The following is a 5978-nucleotide window of genomic DNA, read 5'->3' as shown; positions in this document are numbered from 1 at the left end:
TCTCTCCTTAATTTCATTACTATAACTAATGATTGAAAAAGTACATGCTAAACAAAGTTTTATTTCATTAGTGTAATTTAACACTATTTTATACTTATTGACTGAGTATGAGTGGAATAGCAAGTTATTGTCCCCCGAGGTGCAACTTTTGCCCTGAGGCATAGCCAAGGACAATAGTTGTATGCGAGGGGATAATGAACTTACTATTCCACAAATATCCAGTCAGTAATTAAGTGCTTTATTATACCGAAAGAGACAACGCGCAGACACAAAGTTATGCCAAGGAATGAACGACACGTGTACAGCTGACTAAAATTCATTTCTACATTTGTAAGAGACAACAGACACAAAGTGATGACAACTATCTGATTGTAAATGTGCTTAATATGCCTTTATTAATCCTTCCAGATCTCCATTGGAAAGCAACACAAATCGCCCTTACTGAACCATGATCCTGTCGCCTGATGCGTCTTGGTGTGCGTTCGAATGACTCGGGAATCTACATTAATAATTGAGATGAATTTAGATAGTCCCGAATGAATGTTAAAAACCCAATAGACAATCCCATAGCTGCAGTTGAAATTTGGAGAAATATTATGACGCTTGCGGTCAAATAGTTTTATCAAGGGCAAGATGAAACTATTTGACCGCAAGCGTCATTATATTTCGCCAAATTTCAACTACAGCTACGGGATTGGCTGACAGGTTTTTAACAATTCATTCGGGACTATCTAAATTCATCTCAATCATTAACGTAGATTCCTGACTCGTTCAAACACACACCAAGTTGCATCAGACGACAGGATCATGGCTCAGTCAGGCAATTTGCGTTGCTTTCCCATGGAGATCTGGAAGAATTAATTAAGGCATATTAAGCATATTTACAATCAGATAATTGTCATCACTTTGTGTCCGTTGTCTCTTACAAATGTAAAAATGAATTTTGGTCAGCTGTGTCTTTCAGTCCTTGGCATAACTTTGTGTCTGCGCGTTGTCTCTTTCAGTATAATAAAACACTGACTGACTGGATATTCATTGAATAGTAAGTTCATTGTCCCCTCAGATACAACCATTGCCCTAGGCTATGCCTCAGGGCAATTGTTGCATCTCGGGGACATAACTTTCTATTCCAATCATACCCAGTCAATAAGTATAAAATATTCCTTTGTTTTGTTGTTTAATAAATTTTTTTTTTATTGTGCACATCATATTCCTGAGTCTTTTTTTTTGTTTTTTAAGTCTCTTGTTTTGCACAACATATTCCTGAGTCAATTTGTTTTGAGTCTTTTTCCTTGCACAGCATTTTCCAGAGTCCATTAGTGGTTTGTAGTCCATATTCTATTACAGCAAATTAATTCCCGGGTTATATTTTGTAACTGTGTCTCTCTCTTTTAAAAACTAAGTTCTGTTTGTTAATGTCCATCCTTCTGTTTCACCGTTTTCCCAATATGTCCAGGATTGGAAACATCAAACATTACCTACAAATGGAATGACAAATTTTATCACAAAATTCTTCACTATAAAAAGGAGAAATAAAATAAAAACACTGTTCCTGCACATCCAGTATTTCCTCTTGGATCATCATTGACAGTTTGGATGATGTTTTCCTGCTAAGTACAGAGAGGTTCTAATGATTTTTACATCATTTAGTGTCTATTACATTGACTTTCAGTTTACAATGCATTGGCCAGGTCACTGGCAATTTAATGTTTGTTTTTTTTTTAGATTCCAAAAATATTTCAAATGGTAAAAGCATTCTGTGGTTCTTGCATAAAAACTGAAACATACAGTGTCAGGTCAGGATGTTATTTCAGCCCTATGAGCAAATCAGATGATTGTAAGAAAAAAATTTACTAAAATTGTCTCCCTTGAAATAATTATTTTCTGAGCATTGCATTGTTACTACTTTATCAATAGGGTTGTATGATGCACACATTTTTTGGTAATAAAAATGTCTTCAAAATGATTAGTTATTAATGAAAAAAAAATTTCCCTTAGCAATGAGTCATATTTCAGAGTACTAATGAACTTTTGTTGTCACCCATATGTTCTATTTGCAATAGTTGTTCCCCTTCTAGGAATGGATTGTAATACACAAAGTAGAAAAATCCGAGTGGTAATTTTATGTTAGAAATAATTACAGTTTAAAAATATAGCTACAGTAGGTTATACAAAATAATTGAATACTGTCATGTGTCAACTAGTTTTGAGAGTATAAAATATATAGTAATATATAGTGTTAGAAAAAAGGGAAATAACTGTCACCAAGAATTCTTTAACAAGGGAATTTTATATAAGGATACAACTAATCTCTTTTCAATGCATTTGTGTAGTGTTTTTAATAGTAATTAATGCTGTCTTACCTAAACATCAGATAATGTCTTTCCATTAAATCTTCATCTAATCATGGCACTTTATGAATACCAGCATTGAATGAAGCTGAAAAATAAATTTAATTATCATCTTGTTTTGTATCATGAGATATTCATTCTTCAACTTCTATGTGAAAGAATATTTAAAAGCAATATAAAATATTGGATCATTTCTATTTTGGATTTTGTGTCTTTAGATATTCCGTAAAAGTAATCCACCTGAGCAGCCATTCTAAAAAATCAGCCTTCGTTGCTGATACCAGTGTTCTGAAGATAAAATTTTGAACAAGAACAATTTCCCCAGAATAATCACATCCATCATTCTGATTGGATTTTTTTCTTGTGTATTTTCCCAAATGGTCACAAGTTGAGAGTTCTAAAGTCACGGCCAGATAGCTGACTGGGTCTTTTTGATATATTATGACCATTAAAAATCGACATTCTAAATATAAAAAATAAATTAAGAAGAATTACCTCGTGATTTGCATTGAACCACTTCAGACGAGGTAAAAATCTCTTTACAACTTCCTGTTTGCGTATTTTCATCCTGAAAAAACAAAAATTCCTTGTTTAATTTTGTTTTAAATGGAAAAATAGAAAACAAGAATGTGTCCATAGTACACTGATGCCCCACTGGCACTATCATTTTCTATGTTCAGTGGACCGTGAAATGGGGTCAAAACTCTTAATTTGGCATTAAAATTAGAAAGATCATATCATAGGGAACAAGTGTACTAAGTTTCAAGTTGATTGGACTTCAACTTCATTAAAAACTACCTTGACCAAAAACTTTAACCAAAACTTTAACCTGAAGCGGGACATATGGATGAACAAACGAACAGACGGATGGACAGACGAATGAACGGACGCACAGACCGAAAAACATAATGCCCCTAGGTGGGGCATAAAAATGTCTAAAGTGACAATCTATATTATAATTGGAAATGCATATGATCTGATTTTAAAGATATCTAAAATCTAATTCCCATAACTAAACTGAAATATTTGACTCAATTGACTTTCTTCTAATTATAATCATTGTACTGGCACCTGACTTTTCTTTGTGCCTTTCTTTAATACAAAGATTGAATGGATGCATCAAAGGTGAAAATTATATCCTGAATAATATTAAAATATGCTACTAACAGTTCTGTTGATGAAATGTTGTTTCTCATTCTCAAGTCTACAGAATTTTTGACAGCAATTTATCTCAATTTCTGTTCCACACTGAAAATAAAAAGTTCATATATATGTAAATGATCTTGGGTCCTGAATTCAACATCAAAATTATTTTTCTGCAAAAGATGATTTTATTTACCCTGAATGGTGAATTACAAATTAAACATAATTTCAATTTCTTGACATAGATTTAAATTTGAAAGTGTTCCAGTTTAAAAGATTATCAACATCGTTAATTGTAATGTAATCATTTATTTTGTGTTACATAATTTGGATTAAAAATCATGGTTGATTTTTACCAAATTTTATGTTCACTAGTTACCTTCCCTTCAGGATGTTTGCTCCTCATTTTTGACAGATATTCAGAATCCTCTGGTTTTATCCATGTAGTGCCATTAAAAAAAAAAATTCCCCGTTAAGTCCTACTTTTCTTTTCATAATTTTATCATATATAGTTAAAAAAGCCATATTTGAAATTCTTATAAAATCCTTTTATTTTTTCATATTATTTGAAAGAAAAAAGGTGCCAATCTTAAATACAGTATATGAAAAATCTAGAGAGAATCATTTCCCGCCAAATTTTCAATGGTTTATATTTTGACAAGGACGACCGACCCTTAATTTTTTTTCTGCTTTTTTGTTTCCATTATTTATATACTATCAATTTATAAGAGTCTTTTAAAAACCTTGTTATTTTGAAACAGCGTGGTGAACATCCTTAAAGGGACGGAGCAACAAAACAAAGCCATTGCTCTCTTTACATTAAATATTTTTTAACAAACCTGAGATAAAACAGGATATAATTTCCAAGTCCTGCAGCAACATTGAATAGAACCTTTTTTTGTGTGATGTCAGTAACTGAAAAAGGATGTAAATGCTAGCTATAAATTATGAAATTATTGTGTGCAATTATTATTGTAAATTTTGAAGAATGGCTGGAAAAACGACTTATTATTACGATTTTAGAAAAACATGCATACATATATTCTATATTCATATTAGATATCAGAATGTGAGTTCTTCATATAGTGATACTCGCTCAGTTGCATTATTCACATAAAAAAAAAAAAAAACCATAATAATTTCAGAATTTACAGTAATCTAAAATCCATATCGACATCAAAATAATTTTACTGCAAAAGACGATAAATCCACCCGGAATTCCCAATTACAAGTTTAACTTATTCCTTAAAATTTGAATTTATGTATTAAAAAAATATTTTTTTCAGCTCATTAACTTATCCATATAGCAATGCATTACTATGAACAATCAATATTTTTACCTTTTTCAAATTTAAATGTGTTCTAGTTTAAAAGAAACAACAACCTTGTTATGTTACAGAATTTTGAAGGAAAATAATTATAGTTTTTACAAAATTTTATGTTTATACCCCTTAAAGATATGTCAACCTGACAGAGCAAGAAAAAAAAACCATTGCTCTCTTTACAATCAAATATTTTTAACAAACCCGAGATAAAACCGTATCAAATTTCCATGTCCTGCAGCAACATTGAGTTAACCTTTTCTTGGTATCTGAAAAGAGATGAATTAACTTTGGTAAATGAAATATACTTCACCACTGGCACTTTATTTTTCATGGTCCATTAATGGCAAATCTATATAAAAAAAGTTTAATATGAGCTGTACAGATTTGAGTTTTAAAGCGTTTAAAAAAACTTTACTTCGTTTTTTCTGCTCATTAACTTATCAATACAGAATGCATTACTCTGAATAATCAAAAATATATTTATTTAATATTAAATAATATTAACAAAATGAAATACCTATAAACATGGAAGTGCCTTGATTTCTTGATACATCTGAAATGACCATCTTTCTGGTTGAAATTAGTCTGTTGTCACCAATGGAAAGCTTATCATCTGGCATCAGTGCTTTGCTATGGTCATGGAGATCTTAAGCTAGGATAACCATCTTCCATAATGTTCCATCTCATTGCAGCCAGTTAATGTCTAGTTGCAAATGTTTCATGCATATTCAGGACAATAATTCCTGTAGGTAGGTTTTGCAAAGTGGGTAAACAGGGTTGAAGGGTATAACGAAAATTTAAACTACCATAGAAAAAAAGGGGAAACTTGAAGGGAGAGAAATTTTGCCTTGCAACAGGCAACCTACAGACCCCTCAGAGTTGTTGCAAGGGTTCTTTAACGTGCAGAGATTACTCTCCCTACACAAGGTATCTACTTCAATGTTCAAATTCAGAAAAAATTCATTGAAGCTTCACCTCCACCTCCAAAATTAGACATTAAAATGGCTCTCATGATCAATACCCTTTCTTTATACAAAGTAAGATAGAACGCAACCATCAGTTCCAAAAATAATACTAAAAAATTGATAGTAAATGTAATGTCTATGTAAGAAAAATCTACCACTTGCATATAATTGCAATTTTCATGATGGTATTAAAG

The 5978-nt window shown here is 31.5% G+C and overlaps 1 long non-coding RNA gene across 1 annotated transcript; it reads right to left on the bottom strand.

The window, feature by feature from the left end:
• Positions 1-1140: 1140 nt before the first annotated feature.
• On the bottom strand, positions 1141-2895 carry LOC127733568 (uncharacterized). Its single transcript, XR_007997117.1, has 3 exons — positions 2847-2895; positions 2364-2439; positions 1141-1478 (listed from the first exon to the last, which is right to left on the bottom strand). It is a non-coding gene; the product is annotated as an uncharacterized LOC127733568 (long non-coding RNA).
• Between the last annotated feature and the right edge of the window lie 3083 nt (positions 2896-5978).

Source organism: Mytilus californianus, unplaced genomic scaffold (genome assembly GCF_021869535.1).
Source record: "Mytilus californianus isolate M0D057914Y unplaced genomic scaffold, xbMytCali1.0.p SCAF_3, whole genome shotgun sequence".
Taxonomy (NCBI): domain Eukaryota; kingdom Metazoa; phylum Mollusca; class Bivalvia; order Mytilida; family Mytilidae; genus Mytilus; species Mytilus californianus.
This window is presented reverse-complemented; position numbering and strand designations above follow the sequence as displayed.